Source organism: Ursus americanus, chromosome 21 (genome assembly GCF_024610735.1).
Source record: "Ursus americanus isolate L20-20 chromosome 21, mUrsAme1.1.p, whole genome shotgun sequence".
NCBI classification, from domain to species: Eukaryota; Metazoa; Chordata; class Mammalia; order Carnivora; family Ursidae; genus Ursus; species Ursus americanus.
The window spans coordinates 15,279,800-15,300,691 of NC_142147.1; the positions used below are offsets into that span (position 1 = coordinate 15,279,800).

General features: G+C 48.5%; 1 pseudogene across 1 annotated transcript; it reads right to left on the reverse strand.

The window, feature by feature from the left end:
* LOC123798466 (developmental pluripotency-associated protein 3-like) lies at positions 1 to 11,853 on the reverse strand (annotated as a pseudogene). Its single transcript, XR_015728160.1, has 6 exons — positions 11,848 to 11,853; positions 9,289 to 11,312; positions 8,674 to 8,884; positions 5,902 to 5,952; positions 5,084 to 5,260; positions 1 to 1,063 (listed from the first exon to the last, which is right to left on the reverse strand). The product of XR_015728160.1 is annotated as a developmental pluripotency-associated protein 3-like (transcript).
* Positions 11,854 to 20,892: the final 9,039 nt, after the last annotated feature.

Here is a 20,892-nt window from a genome sequence, read left to right on the forward strand (position 1 = left end):
TTTCTTTTTTTTTTTTTAAGATTTTCTTTATTTGGGGCACCGGGGTGGCTCAGGTCATGATCCCAGCGTCCTGGGATCGGTCCCACATAGGGCTTCCTCCTCAGTGGGGAGCCTGCTTCTCCTTCTCTCTCTGTTGCTCCTCCTGCTTGTGCTCTCTCGCTCACTCTATCAAATAAGTAAATAAAATCTTTTTTTAAAAAAAGATTTTATTTACTTATTTGAGAGACAGAAAGAGAGAGAGAGTGTGCGCGAGTTGGGGGAGGGGCTGAGGGAGATGGGAAGCAGACTCCCCGCTGGGCATGGAGCCCAACCTGGGCTGGCTTGATGTGGGGGTTCCATCCCAGGACCCCAAGAGATCGTTACCGGAGCCGAAGTCAGATGCTTCACCAACTGAGCCACCCAGGCGCCCCAAATCATTTCTTATTTAATAGTCTGTTGATCACATACAATATCTAGTCCTGCCATCTTGATGCAGACAATAGACAAAAACAGAAACATCTACTCAAAAAGGGGGGATGGTTAGAGGTGGGGAAGTAGCTTTCAAAGTTATCTTTATGTGAGAAAGCCTCTCCAAGTGCAACCTGTGTTAAGGTGTACCCTTTCCAAAGCGATGTCAAGAATTGGATCCCTCCCATCAGCTCCGGGAGACAGGATAGGAGCCAGGGAAGGTTTCCTGTCACTCTGCAGGTGGGAAAAGAGAGACTGAGAAGAGGCTGGTGACTCTGTTAGGGTCACAGAGCAAATTAGGGGCAGGACCTTCCCTGGAACCCAGCAGCTTCTGGAGACATCCAGGAGCAGGCTACGGTCTATCCTCCTCGCACAGACCTTTTTTGTCTTCCCCTTTCCTTCTTCCCAGATTTCACGTTATTGGTGATAGCAGGGGGGAGCTTTGGAGAAGGAGAGTGAGAGTGCCCGGAAGGGGATGCCCCCCAAAAGAAGCAGACCGGGGGTACAGGGAGGAAACTTACCCACAGCTGAGGAAGAAGGAGGTGCTCTTCAGGAAGCTGTTGAATGTCTCCAGAGCCTGCACAGGTTGATGGTGGAACACTAGGACACCTGCGCCCTGTGCATAAGCAAGGCCAAAGAGCTAGGACCAGTTACCTGGCTAGCGTATGTTTCTGTAGGGCAGCGTTTCTCACAGCGGCGTTCCCTCAGCAGCACCAGCAGCACCCTCTGGGGACTTTTAGAAATGCACATCCCTCTCCGCGCCAGCTCACCCCTACAGCATCGAAAACCCTGGACCCAGTGGCCCACTACCCTCCTAGTGATTCTGAAACGTTTTCACCTTCGAAAACCATTGCTCTAGAGTTAACATTTTATAGAAACTTTCTTTTTTAGCAGAAAAAGTAGTAACATTTTTTTTCTTATTCTACAGAGGCCTGGGTAGAGAGATAGGGGAGAACACCAGAGAAGTTTGGGGGCTTCTCAGGGAAGGTGGTGTTTGAATGGGGACTTTATGACCCTAAGTTTTCCTTAACTGTATTCTCCAAGCAATGGGGCCTCTAACTGCATCTACTTTCCTCAGTTCCCCAAACCGCCACTGTCTTTAGGTCCAGAACCAGTGCTGGGGTCTCAAGCCAGGACTCTGGAAGAGCTTCCCTCCCTACCTCCAGGAGGACCTCGCCCAGATTGAGACCCGAGTCATCTCCCCTGTGCAGTTCTGGTGAAGCACTGGTTAGGAGTTGGGTGGCCCTAGTTTGGTCATAAGGAATGAGATCTTCCCCTACTATTTAAAGAAGCCAGCAGCCTGGGGCGCCTGGGTGGCTCAGTCATGAGGCATATGCCTTCAGCTCAGGTCATGGTGCCAGCGTCCTGGGGTCAAGCCTTGCACTGGGGGGGGGGGGGGTCCTTGCTCAGCGGGAAGCTTGCTTCTCCCTCTCCCACTCCCCCCTGCTTGTGTTCCCTCTTTCGTGGTCTCTTTCTCTGTCAAATAAATAAATAAAATCTTAAAAAGAACAAGAAGAAGAAGCAGCAGCAGCAGCCAGCAGTCTGTTTGTTCTAGAACCAGAGATGGTAGGGGCTACCATCGGGGAGACCCGACTCCTATTTCGGTTTTCTCTCACAGCTACTGGCTCTGAGGGGATCTGGAGCTGGAGCCTCGGGGACTTTTGAGCCACCCCCCCCCCAGCACCGGGGCAGAACTCTCATTTCTTCCACAAAAAAATCACTGATTAGACATCCACTATGTCCTAGAACGTAGCTCAGAATAGTACAGACCCTTCAGGTGCTGCTTGCTTTGCTCACAGACCAGCAGAGAAGCCAACTGTCAAACAAAGAATTACAAGCGTGACAAAGGTTAAGAAACGGGGAAGCACGGGGAGCTTTGGGGAGTCTCCAACCCAGTCCAGGGACTCAAGGACTGTTTAAGGATGTGGTAGGAGTAGTTCTTGGGATAGAGTGACAGAGAGAGGGTGCATCCCAGCGAAGGGCTGGGCGTGACAGAGATGATCCTGGCATCTCTGAACATCTTTGAGGAATTGAAAGGCCGGGACAGACCGAGCTAGAGAGGTAGCCGGCTGGAGGCCTGCTAGGGCAGCCTGGGTCAGCCCTTTAGCCTAAGGGCGCGCGGAGGGGCGCCTGGCGGGCTCAGCATCCAAGGCTTGATCTCGAGCCCCACGTTGGACTCTCTGAGTGTGGGGGTCCATCCCAGGACCCTGAGATCATGACCAGAGCTGAAACCAAGAGTCAGACACCTAACCAACTGCACCACTGAGGTGCCCCTAAAATCTTTTTTTTTTTAAGATTTTATTTATTTATTTGAGAGTGAGCACAAGCAGGGGGGGGTAGCAACAGAGGGAGCCCAACACAGGGCTCCATCCCAGGACCCTGGGATTATGACCCAAGCCGAAGTCAGATGCTTAACCGACTGCACCACCCAGGCACCCCAAAATCTTTTTTTTTTTTAAAGGAGGTTAGAGCCTCAGAATAGCAGAGGATGAGGACTAGTAGAAGCTAAGTGAGGTCACAGAAGCCAAGAGCACTGAGGAATTCAGTGTTTTTGTGCAGCCCCGCAAGGAAGGGATTGACAAGGCCTTGGGCTGTGTGACAAGGCCAGTGGTGACCTTGGAGACAGTCATTTCTGTACAATGAGGGGGCAGAAACCAGATTGGAGTGGGAGCTGTAACTGGAAGGGAAAGGAAATTTTGGTTTTTTTTTTTTTTTTTTTTAAATGGAGAGATTGGCGCACATTTAAATGCCAATGAACTTGTTTTGGAAAGAAGTTATCTCTCCCCTAGTTTTAGATAGCTGGAGGGACAAGGTCTCCTTTGTTTTCTGAAAGTTAGGAAGAAATACTTGGCCTTTGATCTCTCCAGCTCTCCTCTTCCCAACAGTTCTTCTCCAAGGTGGAAGTATCCAGGAGAGCCCCCATTTGGAGGGGCACTGAAGCCACTCCTGCCCAGGCTGCTGACTTCTGGAAGAACGAAGGGCTGCAGCCCTCCACCCCCACCCAGCTTCCTCTGGGGCCCCATGTCTCCACCTGCTGCTTCAGGTCCTCCACACACCTCTCCCCACCCGGGAAGTTGCAGGCCAGGTCAGTGTCTCCTTTATAGACAAAAGGGCACAAAAGTCATGCTGCAGCAGCTCCCAGCAGAAAGGGGCCATGTCACATGCTGCCTCTGGTCCTGAGAGCTAACCTGGGAGCTGTAGGGAGAAGCAGCTGGGAACTGGGATTCCCAGGGTACCTCTTCAATCCACAAGAAGTTGCTCCTAGACATGGGCCTACCCACTCCCCCAGGATTACAGCCCTCTCCCACACCCTCTTCCTGACCCTAGGGCCCCCACGTCTATGCCCTCTGCTTCCAATTGCAACAGGTGCCTCTCCCTCAACCATTTCTTCTTCCAACAAATATCTGAGCACTTACTATGTTCCAGACAGTGTACAGGTGCTGGATTGTAACCATGAATGAACATCCTGTCCTCCATTTATATATTCATTCATTCATTCATTCATTCATTCATTCATGATTTTTAGAGAGGGAGAGAGAGTTGGGGAGGAGCAGAGGGAGAGGGAGAGAATCTTAAGCTGGCTCCACGCCCAGCATGGAGCCCTATATGGGGCTCAATCTCACAACCTTGAGATCATGACCTGAGCTAAAAATCCAGAGTCGGAGGCTTAACCAACTGAGCCACCCAGGTGCGCCCTGCCCTGCAATTAATACCTGAGATCTCTGCTCTGCCTTTCCCCAAGAAGACCCCTCAATCCTGTGAGGTCCCAGCCTCGCTGTCATGCCTTTACCAGTGGCTGCCAGATCTCAGGTTCACCTGCACAGTTCCGCAGGCAGGGAAGAGGTTCTCAGGAAGAGTTACCTGGGAAGGCAGGATGGAGAGGAGGGGTGGCCAGATCATTCCTGCCTGTCTTCCACTCTGCCTTACCATCACCATATGATAGTCCCAAGAAATAAGGACTCAGGGACACACACCAGCTCCAGACGGGGGAGGAGTGGGGCCTGGGGAAGTGCTGCCTGTCCCCTATTCCCATCACCCTGAGCACCACAGCCTCCTGATTCCTTTCAGTCTACCGCGGCCCTGGCATGGAAGCGCCCAAGTCAGCCTCCTTAGAGTCATAGGCCAGCTCTGCCCGCAGTGGGGCAGTGCGGTGGGACAGAGGCAGGTGGCACGGGTGGTGAAAGAATTCCCCCAAAGCAGAACAAAGGAGACAGAAGTTTATCTAGTGCACTGCAAGGGAGCAGTGGGCAGCCAAGGAGAGACTGTCTGCCAGGAGGGAAAGAGACTGGTGGGGTCTATAGCTAAGGGGAGGAGTGAGGATGTATAGGAACGTAGAGATTTTTCCTTTTTTGGTCCCTGTGCCTGGCTGTAAGTAGCCCATTGGTCAGCTAGGGCCTAAGGATATGTTGAGGTAGGTAGCCTGATGTTTGCATTCAGCTCGGTTGTCACCGTGGGCCCTGGACCTCATTCAGCTTTCCATTGCTTGAGCCTGTTGCCTAAAAGTGGCCTCTTCATTCCCCTCTGACAGATGGACAATGACAAATCTTTGGCCTTTGGGCAGAGGTCTCATTTTCAGCAGCTGCTTCATGCTGGACGGGGTGGGGGGGGGGGGAAGAGGGGAGCATGCTGTCCTTACCTAAATTTGTTGGCCCATCAGGGATTCTGTGCAGTTAGGGACCAGAGCACGGTATTACATTAACGTGCTAATAGGTGATTTGAGTGAAACTCCTTGCTGCCCAGGTCCCGGGTCCTCCAATGGTACGGGCTGGAATCTTTGCTGAATCATCATCATTCATATGTGGAATGTTGGATTCTAGAAGAAACACATTTAACAAAGAGATTAAAGAGGGGGGACCAGTAACTAGATGCACAAGTATTGAGGCCAGGGGTCCTAAGGTAAGAAGCCAGGATAGCCACGACCAGGCTTCTTGCCAGGAAACCCATCTTTTGTGTTGCAAGGTCCCAAAAGGAGGAAGCCTGTTGAAATTAAATTATGGACATTTTCTTGTATTTGTGTTATAAAAAATGGTTCCATGGAGGGGCCATACCTCTTGATCTGGGAGTTTGCACCGGGGCCAGGAAACTTTACATAAAAAGATGAGACATTTTTCCTTAGGCCTTTGAGGGGATCCAATTTGTTCCAGTTTTTAAGAATACAGCCCAAGGGGGAGTCCAAAGGAATAGAAGAGTTTGTCCCATTGTGGGAAAGATCAGCTGCCCATTCTCAAAGGAGTGTCCCACTCAAGGGAATGGCTCGGCAACCAGCGGTCACAATTTCAGCTCCACTGACCTGAGAAAGGACCTTTTGCAGGGTGACTGACTCTAGCGGGGCAACCCAGCAAGGAGAAGGTCGCGGCAAATGGTAATTGGAATCCCTGTTGGGGTGTCCCCTGCAACAGGGAAAGCTGGACACTGGGTACAAACTGGGTCGGAAGAAGGAGGGGGAGGACTCACCACTCACACTTGGGAACATATTTTGCCCACAGATCAGGATAGAGGCTGGCCCTGCGGGAACAAAGGAAGAAAAGTGGGGCCCTTAAGAAGCAAGGCGGCTGAGAGGCAGCCCGCATCAGGAAAGGGTCCCAACTGAGTCCAGAATGTGTGTAGTTTCGGCCTGGACAAGCTGCTGCTGCCAGTGGAGCTGCATATTGGGAACAGAGGCCTCGGGAGGGACGGAGTGGGAGAGGGGAAGAAGGGGGTCCTTCACCCTTATAGGCAGGGACAGTCCAACCTGTTTAGTATTAGACCTTCAGACCACATTTGGGAGCCTCCCTGGCCAGAGATCTTCGGTTGTCTGAGGAATCCTAGGGTTAGACCACCCAAGGGCCAAAAAGAACGAAGAGGGACGGAAGGATTCCTCTGAAGGGCAGGAGGGGAAATCCCGCACCCTTTTGGGCAAGGGTGGTCTGGCAGGTTCCTCCTTGGACTTCACCGAGGATTAGCCTCAGCCAGAGATTGTCAGTTCCCCACGGAGTACTAGAGTCAGTCTACTGAGGGAAAGCCCCAGAAATTCCTGGAGATTCTGAGGAGAGTCCTGGCATCGGCAGAGGGGCCCCATAAGGGCCACCAAATGTGGGGCGACCCAATCGGGTGGAGGCAGGTGGCAAAGGCAGTAAAAGAATTCCCCCAAGGCAGAACAAAGGAAACAGAAATTCACCTAGTGCACGGCAAGGGAGCAGCGGGCAGGACAGGAGAGACTGTCTGCCGGGAGGCGGGGGTGGGGGCTGTAGTTAAGCGGGGGAATGAGGAGGTGTGGGAACGTGTGGAAATTCCCTTTTTTGGTCCCTGTGCCTGGTTGTAAGTAGCCCATTGGTCAGCTACGGCCTGTGGGTATTTTGAGGAGGGTTGCCTTGTTGAACCTGTTTGTATTCAGCTCGCCACCGTGGGCCCTTTGCCTCGCTCAGCTTTCTATTGCTTGAGCCTATTGCCTAAAAGTGGCCTCTATACCCTAGGTAACCTTGCACTAGGATGCCACCTCCCTAAGCTTCGGTTCCTTCATGTGTAAAATGAGGATAATGATAGTACCTACCGTGGAGGTTCTTTGAAGTGTGAAATGAACTGCAGTATGAAAAATACTCAGTGCTGGGCATAGGGGGAGTTCATGTACTCAACAAGTCGTCATTAAGTGCCTCCTGTGTGCTAGGTACTGGGAACGTAGCAGCAAAAAAGCAAGTTCCTGCATTCATTGATCTTGCACTAAAATGGGGGTGGACATGGATAAACAATAATAAATAAATAAACAAAGTAAGCGAGGCCATCAAAGTGCTGTGAGAAGTGATGAAGCCCAACAAGTTGCTGGAGTGACAAGGAGGTGAGCAGCTATTTTTGTTTGGGGAGATCTCTCTGGGGAGGCTCTGAGCAGAGACCTGAATGATCTGAGGGAGGAAGGCAGGCAGGCCTCTAGTGGCACACAGTTCCAGGCAGGGGACCAGAAAGTGCAAAGACCCCAAGGCTGACATGTGGTGAGTCTGCAGGTGAGGCTGAAGCAGATCCGTGGTGGTGGTGATAGTGGTGGTTGTAGTGGGGGTTGTAGTGGAGGTTATAGTGGTGGGGATGGTGGTGGTGCTGGTTGTTGTGATGGTGTTGGTGTTGGTGGTTGTGGTGGTGGTGGTGGTGATGGTGGTGGTAGTGGTAGCTGTAGTGGTGGTGGTTGTAGTAGTGGTGGTGGTTGTGGTGGTGATTGTTGTGGTGGTGGTTGTAGTGGGGGTTATAGTGGTAGTGATAGTGGTGGTGATGGTGGTGGTGGATATGGTGGTGGTGGTTGTAGTGGTGGTTGTAATGGTGGTGGTGGCGGTTGTAGTGGTAGCTGTAGTGATGGTGGCAGTTGTGGTGATGGTTGTGATGGTAGGGGTGGTTGTGGTGGTGGTGGTTGTGGCGGTGGTGGTGGTTGTGGTGGTGGTGGTGGTTGTGGCGGTGGTGGTTGTTGTTGTGATGGTGGTGGTGTCAGTGGCGGTTGTGGTGGTGGTGATGGTTGTGGTGGTGGTGGTGGTGGTGGTGGTTGTAGCAGTGGTAGTGGTGGTGATGGTGGTAGTGATGGTGGTGACTGTAGTGGTGGTGGTGGCAGAGGAGGAGGAAAGTGGTAGAGAGGAAGGTCACAGAGGAGCCAGAACTGTGGGGACCTGTCAGCCAGGGTGAGGACCCTGACTTTCCTCCTAGTAAGAAGAGAAGCCATAGAGGATCTTGAGCTGAGGCTGATATGAGTTTTAAAGGACTATTGCAAGGACAGGAGACTATGGGAAAACAAGGGTGGCAGCAGAAATTTGTTATGGAAAACCCAAGTTCAGCTGCCTGTCGTTTGAAAAGCCAATACTCAAGAGACAAGGTTTTCACTTTGTTCAGTTCTGTTTTGTTTTGTTTAAGAGACAAGCTTTGATTGGAAGGGAATATGAGCTTTATTCACCTGGGGAGAAGACAGACTCTTGTCCAAAAATCAGTTCTGAGGTTTCTGCCTGGCCCAAAGAGTTTTAAAGAAATCTTAGGGCAGTTAATCTGTGAAAGGGGAGCACAGTGGTCTGTGACACTTCTTGATTGCGCGCACACGTGCACACTCAATAGTGCCAGCTACATACGTTATCTCAGTGCTCAGAGGTGGTGTGCTGGTGCCCGGGATGGGGGGGTGGTTGTGTCAGAGGGTTTAGTTCTGAGTCTTTCTAGGAAGCAATGCGCGAGCTGTAGATGTACAAAGAAAGGTTTAGTTCATCAATCACACGAGCTAAAGGTGCTTACTAAGAAAGACCATGAAGGGAGAGCCTGGGTGACACAGTCAGCTGGGTGTCCAACTCTTGGTTTTGGCTCAGGTCATGAGCTCCTAGGTCGTGGGATTGAGCCCAGAGTCCGGCTGGAGCTCTGCACGGAGTCAGCTTCCTCTCTTCCTCTGCCTCTGCCTTTCCTGCTCCTGCTCTGGCGCTCTCTCTCTCTCTCAAATAAACAAATAAATCTTAAAAAAAAAAAAAAAAAGACTAGTGAATTGCCTGGAGAGGCCAAGACAGAGGCTTCAGAATCACCAAATTAAGGGCGCCTGGGCGGCTCAGTTGGTTAAGTGTCTGCCTTTGGCTCAGGTCATGATCCCAGGGTCCAAAGGGCTCTCTGCTCAGTAGGGAGTCTGCTTCTCCCTCTCGCGCTCTCCCCCGTCTCCCCAGCCCTGCTCGTGCTCTTTCTCTCCCAAATAAAGTCTTAAAAAAGAGAATCACCAACTTAGAAGGATATTATAGTAGTCCAGACAACAGATGATGGTGGACTGGACTAGTTGTAAAGGTGAAGAGAAGCGATTGGGATAATAATTATCTCCAGACCAGAGGGCACGGCCCTCACTGTCTGACACCCACCTGACCAAGCACTTACCGGGGTGGCCATGTGGCACTGGTATCTTCAGCTGAGGTTGATCGTGTTGGCAGCAGTCACGTCCCTAGGAGCCATGTGCCCTCCTGCAGGGTGAGTAGAGGTGGAGGGTGGTGAGGCAATGCCACGAAGCATGCCAGAACCCTCTAGGTACCTGCAGAGAGGAGTCAGTCCAAGGTCTTTCCAGGGTTAAGGGTAAAAACACAATACGCTGCACTTCTGGCCACAGGGTCCAATTACTTTGACACCTAAGATGCTGAAAACTACAGTAGAGCACATGAGACCCGAGCTTGCGCCCTCTGGCCTCTCGGAGCTGACCCCGGGAACGCCTCCGTCCATACCGTGGGGAGCTGAAGGCATTGCTACAACCCTCCCCCGGGAAGAGAGTTACCAAGCGCCAGCCAGCTCTGACAAGCCGGTGAGCTCCATTCTGATCTAGGGGCCAGAGTTCACAGTTCGCGGTTTACAATTTGGCTTATTCAGACAGGGGCAAAGGCTTTCAGGTCCTCTCATCCCACCTATTCCGGGTTCCTTTTAAAAAAAAAAATATTTTTAACGTTAATTTCAGTATAGTCTTTTTTTTTTTTTTAAGATTTTATTTACTTATTTGTCAGAGAGAGAGCACAAAGCAGGGGAAGGCCACAGGCAGAGGGAGAGGGAGAAATGGAGTCCCCACTGAGCAGGGAGCCTGATGTGGGGCTCTATCCCAAGATGCTGGGATCATGATCTGAGCCCAAGGCAGATGCTTGACCAAATGAGACACCCAGGCATCCATGTATTGTTTGAATTCTTAATAAGACAATATATTGCATTTCTTATTTATTTATTTATTTATTTATTTATTTATTTATTTATTTAATTTTTATAGCACATCAAAAAAATTTTCTTACAATTTTTGAAAACCAGAAAATCTATTGTACGCACCTGCCCTAATTATGCTCTAACCAAACCACCCAAAGTTTTCTGTGTATTCCTTCTGCATAAGTTACTTTTCAATTTTCGATGTTAGGTTTTATCTTAATGACTTCAGGCTTCTCAAACACACAGGCAACACTCAAAGCCTATTAGCACTTCCTTAGGTTAAACCAGAAGATGGAAGTATAATGAAGTCATTCAAATGCAAACTACGGGATTCGTCACAAATTACTGGTATCCAGTAGAAAAGATACCAAAAAAAAGACCTTATAATATCATAGAGTATCAAAATATTATACAGTTTGCCCTAACATAGAGCAGCTTTCCAAACTGCTGCAAAGTGATTCTAAAACCACTAGCAACAAGAAACAGTACAAGACTGGGGCGCCTGGGTGGCTCAGGGCGTGATCCCAGAGTCCTGGGATTGAGCCCGCATAGGGCTCCCTGCTCCACTGGGAGCCTGCTTCTTCCTCTCCCACTCCCCCTGCTTGTGTTCCCTCTTTCCCGGCTGTCTCTCTCTCTGTCAAATAAAAAAAAAGAAAAAGAAAAAAAAAAAAAACAGTACAAGAATAAAGTTTATGTTTACATTGGCTCCACATCATAATTATTCTCCGTGCTGGTATCTTCGGAAAGATCTTTGTGATACAGGCAATAATGACAGAGACATCTAAATCTTCCCACTCTTGATTCACCCTCCTCAGTTTCCTTCTGCCGTAGATCGTTTTGAAGCTTTCTGGGACCCCGGGTTGAGGTAGCGCTGGTGCTGAATCAATCGAATCATCCTTGCCATCCTTTCTTTCTGAGCAGTTAGCAAAGTCCTTACTCCAGCCCTCCTTCCGCTGCGGCCGAGAATGCGGTCAAGGAGCCCCTGTGGCTTCTTCTCTCTGTCCTGCTGTTGGGATGGATATTCTGGTAGAGGGGAAGGCAGTTTGATACTAGGGTCGAGAGTCAGTTTACCAAGGTTCTTTGTTCATCCTTCGGATAGTTTGAGAGGCACCTGAGCCTTCTTGGGAATCCTCTTCGCTGGGCATCTGGGATGATCCCAGGGCCCAGGTTGGGTAAAGCTGCTTTGGCGAATCCACTGAAAGCCTAGTGACAGACTGAAACTCCTCCTAGACCCTCGGGTTCCAGTGGAAGGTGATGCTCAAGGCTCAACTTGCTGGGAAGTAGCCTGGAAAGAACTCTGTAGCCCAGAAAGAGCGAGAAAAACCCAAACTCCAACAAAGTGTGGTGTGGCAAGAGAAAGGACAAACCTCTGCATTTGCAATTTAAAAAGCAAAAAGAAAGGGGTGCCTGGCTGGCTCAGTTGGTGGAACATGAGACTCTCAGTGTCATTAAGTTCGAGCCCCACATTGGGCATAGAGATTACTTAAAAACAAACAAACAAACAAAACACACAAAAAAAGGAAAAAGAAATAAAACTTAAGGAAATTATTATATTTTGTGAAATGACTACCGCACGTTGGTTAACACCCATCACCGCACGTAGTCACACATTTTTTTCTTACGATGAGAACTTTTAAGGTTTACTCCTTAAAAGCAACTTTCAAATACACAATACAGTATTGTTAACTGTAGTCACCGTGCTGTTTATCACACACTCAGAAGCTACCCGTCTTATAATGGAAAGTTTTTACCTTTGCCCACCTTCATCCATTTTCCCCACTCCCCCAAAATAAGATTATTCATTTATTTTAAAGATTTTATGTATTTATTTTGTCAGAGAGAGAGAAAGAGAGAGAGAGAGAGAACAAGCAGGGGGAGTGGCAGGCAGAGGGAGATGCAGGCTCCCCCCTGAGCAGGGAGCCCCATGTGGAGCTCAATCCCAGGACCCCAGGATCATGAACTGAGCCGAAGTCAGATGCTTAACCGACTGAGCCACCCAGGCATCCCCCAAAATAAGATTTTTTAAAACAACAATGTGGCCTCACCAGGGTTGCTGTAAATAAACTGGGAGCGTGTGTGTGTGTGTGTGTGTGTGTGTGTGTGTGTGTGTGTGTGTGTAGGGACGGTACTGTGCACTGGGGTTCTGAGCGCCTCTTTCTCCCTGGCTCTCTGCCAGCTGAGGAGGAGAGGGGTCACTCGCCTGACTGAAGCACTTGTCCTCTGGTGGTGTAGGAGATGTCACTGGTGTCCTCCAGGCAGCAGTTGGTGTTGGGGGGAGGTATGGGCAGAGGCTGTGAGCAGAGAGCTGGAGAGTCTGGCTGTGAGGACAGGAGCCCCCAGTGCTCCCCTCAATTATCCCCGATCAGTCTAAACTGGCCTGCCTGGTGGCACTGCTTACCTCTGGCCTAAGGATGGCAGAGAGCCACCTGCCTCACGGGTACACGTGCCAAGGCCTGGAAGGAGACAGGACTTACTGTGGCCAGTGCGGTAGTGGTAGTAACCAAACTCTCGCAGAGAATCGTGTTCAGCTGGTAGTTGCTCATTCTGTTTCCCACTGCAAAGCCCTGAAAGCAGAAGAGCAAATAAATGCTGAGAAGCGTCCTCCTGGCAGTGACGTGGTCATGGCTAGCCTCAGTGGAGCGCCCCCTGTGTGCCGGGCCTGCTCTAAGCCCTTTACTCCCGCTGTCTCCGTTATCCACCACGACCCTGGGAAGCAGGGACTACTGTGTGCACTCCCCTTGTACAGATGGGGAAACTGAGACACTGAGAGACTAAAGAGCTTGCTCAAGGCCGCACAGCCAGTCAGTGGCAGAGTCAGGATTCAAACCCAGGTCGGTGCCATGTCCAGGCCTACATGATTAGCCACCTGACTATACTGCCTCCTGAAGGATTAACACTGAACGACCTTCAGAATCTCAGAGCTGCCGACACCTTTCAGATTAGCCTTATTTACAGATGGGGAAACCTGTGCGAAACTGAATGAAGGAAACTTCATTTAAAATGGAGTCAAGAGGGGGCATCTGGGTGGCTCAGTTGGTTAAGAGCCTGGCTCTTGTCTCAGCTCAGGTCATGATCTCAGGGTCGTGAGATCAATCCCTGTGTCAGGCTCCATGCTGGGAGTGGAGCCTGCTTAAGATTCTCTCTCTCCCTCTGCCCCTCCCCCACCTCTCTCTCTAAAAACAAAACAAAAACCTAAAAAAGAAATTAGATAAGATGCAGTCAGAAGGCCAGAAAGGGGAGCTCTCATACCCTCCTCAATTGTAGACCCCCCACAGGAAGACGAGCACCCCGCATTCTCAACAGGAGGCAGTCTACACTTGAGAACCCAGGCAGGAAAAAGAAAGATTTTCTTCTTCTCTAGCAACAGTCCAGCCAATGAGAGACTGTCACAACACAGCCAATGAGAAGCCAAGACACTTCATAACTCCCAGTTTACTCCAATGGACTTTCAGTTTACAACAGCCTTTCTCAGCTCTCCACCTTCCTCTGGAAAAGGCCATTCGTCTCCCTCATTCTCCCCACTTGCCTCTGGTTTTGCCATTAGCTTGCTTGTTCTGAATTAAAATTCTCTGCTCTTCCCAAATGAATCCATCTTGCTGGCAAAATAACCGACAGTTTTATCATTAAGGTTAACAAAGGGTCGGGGGGGTAAGGATGAAGGTCCGAGATTAAGCTTTATCCTCTGAGTATATCCCAATCTTTCCATCTTTCCATTGATCTCCATGTCAGTGCTCTCATTTTAGTCCATATGTCACTGTCACCTCTGTCTGGACCACTGCAACAAGCCAACCTTTGAGGTAAACCCTGTTTTTGTTTAAACTAAGCTCTATGCCGAATGTGGGGCTTGAACTCCTGACCCTGAGATCAAGCATCACATTCTCTATTGACTGAGCCAGCCAGGCGCCCCTTGAAGCAAACCCTTTTATTTAAAAAATTTTGGAGGGGGAACACCTGGCTGGCTCAGTCAGTTAAGCATTTGCCTTCGGCTTAGGTCATGATCCCAGGGTCCTGGGATCAAGCCCCATGACTGGCTCCTTGCTCAGCAGGAAGCCTGCTTCTCCATCTCCCTCTGCTACTCCCCCAGCTTGTGCACACTCTCTCTCTGTGTCAAAAAACACAAAACACAAAAAACAAAAGACATTCCTATTACCCAGGAAACTCCAAGCGATTCAGGAGCTCTGTGTCAAGAATCAGGGTAAAAGAACAAATATTAGAACAAAAGATGTTTCTAGGGCCCTTATCACTTAGGTAATTACAAAGATTTTAGGAGCTTTCTCCCAGGAATTGGGGGCAGAGACCAATATACATATTTTCTATTATTTATCAAGTCGTACTATTATCAAAGAATGGAGGGGGGCAGGCAGTCTCTGTTACAACAAATATTGTATTATATGGATAAGGAAATCAAGGCTCAAACCAAATTAAGGCTCAGTAACTGCCTTTGTCCTCATAATAAGCAGCAGAGCTAGAATTCAAACATGGCTTACAGTAGACATTCCATTTTTACCTCCCTTGCTTAAAAATAATTTTAAGTTAAAAAAAAATCAAACTAATCATGCATCTAGTTTTTAAAATCCAGTGGAACTAAGACTTATATCAAACGCTAGTTGTCCTTTGTCCCAATTCTGCCCACCTCTACCAAGTCCCGTTCTCCCACATTCATCTCTCTCTTTTTTTTTAAAGATTTTATTTATTTATTTGACAGAGAGAGAGACAGTCAGCGAGAGAGGGAACACAAGCAGGGGGAGGGGGAGTGGGAGAGGAAGAAGCAGGCTCCCAGCGGAGGAACCTGATGTGGGGCTCGATCCCAGAACGCTGGGATCACACCCTGAGCCGAAGACAGATGCTTAAGGACTGCGCCACCCAAGCACCCCCCACATTCATCTCTTTTAAGCTGTTTCTATGGCAGTTATCTCACTATTTTATTTTTAAAAATATTTTGATTGATTGATTGATTGATTGTAATCTCTGTGCCTAGCATGGGGCTTAAACTCATGGCCCTGAGATTAAGAGTCACATGCTCTACCGACTGAGTCAGCCAGAGGCCCCTAATCTAAGTATTTTATTGCATGTTATTATTTTTTTTAAGATTTTAAGTAATTTCTACACCCAATGTGGGGCTTGAAGTTATAGCTCCGAGATCAAGTGTTGAATGTGCCACCAACTGAGCGAACCAGATGACACCCTTATCTTAGTGTTTTAAAAAAGTGTACTTATACTTCTATTTCTTGATTTAAAAATTAAAAGCAGGGGCGCCTGGGTGGCTCAGTCTTTAAGTGTCTGCCTTTGGCTCAGGGCGTGATCCCAGAGTCCTGGGATCGAGCCTCTCTTTGGGCTCCCTGCTCTGCTGGGAGCCTGCTTCTTCCTCTCCCACTCCCCCTGCTTGTGTTCCTTCTCTCACTGGCTGTATCTCTCTCTGTCAAATAAATAAATAAAATCTTTAAAAAAAATTAAATGCAGTAACAATTGACTAATGATTTAGCTTTCTTACACCTGCACCTTGAAGTCCCTTCCTCCCTTCTTATTTAATTTTTTAAAAATGATTCATTTATTTATTTGAGAGGGAGTGGGAGTGTGGAGAGGGTCAGAGGGAGAGGGAGAGAATCCCAAGTGGACTTCAAGCTCAGTGCAGAGCCTGATGTGGGGCCTAATCCCACCACCCTGAGATCATGACCTAAGCCAAAACCAAGAGGCAGCTGTTCAACCAAATGAGCCACCCAGGTGCCCCAATTTAATTATCTTTTAAAGTTTTATTTATTTATTTTAAGTAATCTCTATACACACTCTTGGGCTTGAACATCATGAACTTATGGCCCTGAGATCAAGAGTAGCATGCTTTACCAACTGAGCCGGTCAAGCGCCTCTCTTCTTTTGATTTTTTAATTAGCTATCATACTTTAAATTTTTAGGTGCTATCTTTTATTTTGCTCATTCTTTTCTTTTTTTAAGATTTTATTTATTTATTTATTTAGAGAGCAAGTGCATGGGTGGGGGGAGGGGCAGAAGGCAAGGGGAAGAGAGACTCCCAAGCAGACTCCTTGCTAAGTACAGAGCCTAACGTGGGGGTTGAACTCACAACTGTGAGACCATGGCCCAGCCAAAACCAGGAGTTTCACACTCAACCGACTGGGCCACCCAGGTACCTCTAAAGAACTTCTTTCAATACTTCTTTCAAGGCAAATCTACTGGCAACAAATTCCTTCAATTTTTGTTTGTCTAAGAAAGTCTATTTCTCCTTTTCTTTTCTTAAGTGGGCTCCACACCCAGTGTGGAGCCCATTGTGGAGTTCGAACTCACAACCCTGAGATCAGGACTTGAACCGAGACCAAGAGTAGGACACTTGACTGACTGAGCCACCCAGGCATCCCTCTCCTTCATCTCTGAAGGATAATTTCACAGGGTACAGAATTCTAGGTTGGTGGGGTTTTTTTCTTTCAATATTTAAAATATTTTACTCTGCTCTCTTCTTGCTTGTATGGTGTCTGAGAAGAAGTCAGATGTAGTTTTTTTTTTTTTTAAGATTTCATTTATTTATTTGAGAGAGAGAGAGAGGGAGGCAGAGCACAAAGGGAGAGGGAGAAACAGACTCCCTGCCAAGTGGAGAGCCTGATGTGGGGCTTGATCCCAGGATTCCGAGACCATGACCCAAGCCAAAGGCAGATGCTTAACTGACTGAGCCACCCAGGCACCCCTCAAATGTAGTTCTTATCTTCGCTTCTCTGTAGATGTTCTCCCCACCTCCCCCCACACCTGCCCCCAGCTCTTTCAGGATGTTTAAATTTATCTTTGACTTTTTGTATTTTGAAAATGATATGACTAGGTGTCATTTTTTCTTAAAGTAATCTTCACACCCAATGTGAGGCTCAAACTCACAACCCTGACATCAAGAATCCTATGTTCTACCAACTGAGCCAGCCAGGTGCCCCTAGGTGTCATATTTTTTGGCATTCATGCTAATTGGTGTTCTCTGACCTTCCTGGATCTGTGGTTTGGTGTGTGACATTAATTTAGGGGGAATTCTCAGTCATTATTTTTTCAAGAAAAATTTTTTCTGTTCCTTTCTGTCTTCTTCTGGTACTCCCATGATGTGTACGATAGTCCCTTACAGTTCTTGGATTTTCTTTTCTGTTTTTGTTTTGTTTTTAGTCTTTTTTTCTATTTACTGTTGTTTTGGAGGTTTCCATTGAGAAATCCTAAAGCTCAGAGTCTTTCCTCAGCTGTTTCCAATCTACTCATAGCCCATCAAAGTCATTCTTCATCTCTCTTACAGTGTTTTTGATCTCTTGCATTTCTTATCGTTTCTTAGAATTTCCATCTCTCTGTGTGCATTGTCCATGTATTCTTGCATGCTGTTTACTTTATCCACCAGAGCTCTTTTAGCCTATTGATCATCGTTTTAAATTCCTTGTCTAGGGGCGCCTGGCTGGCTCAGTCAGTTAAGCACGTCTTCGGCCCAGGTCATGATCCCAGAGTCCTGGGATGGAGCCCTACATCAGGCTCCCGGCTAGGTGGGGAGTCTGCTTCTCTCTGCCCCTCCCCCCACTGGTGCTCGCTCTCGCTCTCTCAAATAAATAAATAAAATCTTAAAAAAAATAAATTCCTTGTCTGTTAATTCTGTCATCCTTGCCATATCTGACTGTATTTTTGGCCTCTAGTATGTCTCATAATTTTTTCTTGATAACTGGACATAACGGACTGGGTAAAAAGAACTGCTGTAAACAGGCTTTTTCATAAAAGAGTGGCAAGGTGTTGGAGGAAGGGAAGCATTCTGAAGTCCTATGACTAAACCGCAGTCTTCAGTGATTCTGTGTGCCCCTGGACCGTGAACCTCGCACATGCTTCTCATTTCTCCCTCCAGTCTTCTCTAGATGGGACAGGGCACGTAGAGTGGGCCAGACCCCTGCATTTCCTTTGCTACACATGGAAAGCTAGAGCTGGCTGGAGTTGGGTGTTCCCCTTCCTTAGTCAGTGAGGCTCTGATAAAAATCCCAGCAGCTTAGGCCCTGGTGGTTAAATTTTAAGTTTCCCCTGAGGGCAGATCTTAAAGAACAGAGTGCTCTGGGATGTTTCAAAATGGTTTCTTCTTCTCCTGCCTCCTGGAAACTTGAGGTGATTTTTCTGATGTTTACTATGAGAACCTATAGAGCTCCAGGAGGCAAAATGCACCAAGGTGGGCCCCCTCCCACGACTGGGTCCCCCTGTTTTTCTCGCTCAGATGTGTGCCCATTGAGCCTCCGGTAATTCATCAGTTACAGCTCTGGGGTCCCTACCCTGCAACCGGTTCCTGGAGAGCTTTCTGCCTGTGGGCTTCTGCCTTTTACTTGCCTGTCACTCCCCAGTTTTTTTTTGGGGGGGGGCAGGTGTGTGCCCTGTAATCTGATCTTACGGATCTAAGAAGAGTTGTCGGCTTTGCATTTTGTTCAGCTTTTTACTTGTTAGGATGGAGTGGCCTCTTCCAAGCTTCTTACGTGCTGGACTGGAAACACATCAATTTCATTTTTAATGGGAGAATGACTGAAAGAATCTTGTGCCTGTTCCCTCCCAGGAAACACAAAGTGTTCCTTCTCAGGACAGTGTGTCTGCCTTCTTCCTAGCTACAGTGTCTCTGGCCTTCTTCATACCTACTGAAATTTTTTTCATTGTATCACAGCAATGAATTACCAAGTCTGGATTTGGAAGAGCCAGTCTACATCTAGCACAGGTACCTACCCAATTGGTTTCTGTGATTATTTGATTGGCCTGATTCCCCCAACAGACTGGAGGGCAGAATCTAGAGATGGTCCTGCCCCCAATATCTGGGCATCACTCAGGGTTCTAGGCAGCAGGCAAATCACCGGGAGCCTAAGGGACTCAGACAACAGGAGGCTCAGCTTTCGTAAGAAGAAACACACAAAGCTGACCTCTATTGACCAAAAGAAGAAACAGCAGTAACTCTCCTTCCAGTACAGCGAAACGATCAACAACATAATCCCGGCCAGTTTCCAGGCACTTCACCTATGTGATCACGCCACTTGTCCTGGGATTTACAATATTGACGTCTATAAGGTGGGCACCACCACTCCCACTTCAGAGCTGAGAAAAGCGGGGTTGAGACGTGAACTGACTCCCTCAGTTTCTGCAGGTAAAAGCACTGCTAAAACCCTCCCCAGGTCCATTGGAGACCAACGCTTGCTCTGTCCACCAGTCCCCTGCTACTCAAAGTGTGGTCCAAGGACCAGAGCACAGGCAACATGGGCAGTATTAGCAATACAGACTTCACGGGATGCCTGGGTGGTTCAGTTGGGGAGGTGTCCGACTCCTGGTTTTGGCTCACGTCATGATCTCAGGGTCGTGAGACGGAGCCCACGTAAGGCTCTGTGTTCAGCAGGGAGTCTGCTTGGGATTCTCTCTCCCCCCTTTCCTGTTGCGCCCCCCCCCCAATAAATAAATAAATAAACCTTAAAAAAAAACATTAATACAGACTTCAGGCCCCATCTACTGAATCAGAATTTGTATCCTAAGGAGATAAACATTTTGTCTGCACCATAAAGCTTGAGGAGCACCCTGACTCCCAGGAAGCAGTAGGGAATCCCAGTTTGTCTTCTTGAGGAGACGCTGAGTTCTCCTATTTATTCTGTGAATGTGGATTTCCGGCTACAAAGCACTTCCGTTCATTTTTCACTACTGTCTTTACCTTGTCTCCCTTTTCCCCTGGGAGGTGAATAAGGTCAGTGATTATCCTGACTTTAGAGAAGCCGGGAGAGGGGAAGCAATCTGCCTGGAGCTACTGGTCAGCAGGCATCCCAGCTCTTGACATGGATTGGTTGGGAGGACGATCCAAGGGTTCCAAGATCTGGTGTTGGCACCAGCAAGGGGGGAAATGTAGGTTCCCGAGCTTGCCTTCAGGGGTCAGAAAGCATGAGGCTGGCTCTGAGAGAGCCTTCTGCCCACTTGTTCATCCATGAAGGAGGAGTGCGGTCTGACTCCAACTTTACAATTTGTGTGTCCCTGAGCAAACTACGGGACAATCTCTCTTAGCCTTCTCTTCAGAGCTAGGATGAGGATCAGAAGAGGATGATGCGGGGCACCTGGGTGGCTCAGTCGGTTAAGCTTCTGCCTTCAGCTCAGGTCATGATCCCAAAGTCCTGGAATCGAGCCTGGGTCGGGCTCCCCACTCAGCAGGGAGTCTGCTTCTCCCTCTGCCTCTCCTCTCTGTCACTATCTCTGCCTCTCTCTCTCAAATAAATAAAATCTTAAAAAAAAAAAAAAAGAAAGAAAGAAAGAAAAAGAGCATGATGCAGGTGGAGCGCCAGCACAAGGCCAGAACTGACAAAAGGTCTTCGCTATTTACTCACTCGCTCTACAGCTACAGGGCAGGGCTTACTTCCTGCCAGGCTCTGGGCTAAGACGCCAGATGGATAAAAGTGTTAAAAAGAAAACCACAGGCCCAAGGTGGAGTCATTTGCCCCCGGGATAGCAACATGAGACTTCAATGCAGTTTCAGCCTCCCCCAGAAATGTCTTAACTGAATAGCCAGGAATTTTCTGGTCAGCACCACGGAGGCAATCGGTCACCTGGGCCCTCTCCATCCCCCAAAGGAAGACGAAGTAATCCACTTAAGATCCCCTGCCCTTCCCTTTAAGGGAAGGTGACTTTGCCTGAAGCAATCCTTTCTTTTCTTTTGCTAATAAAACCACATTGTCCCACTCCCCTTCCCTTAAAAACCTCCCATTTTGCACCACTGCATGGAGCATCTCTGTACTTGCTACATAGCATACTGCGGGGTTCACGATCTGCCTAGTAAAGCCTATCTGATCTTCAAATTTA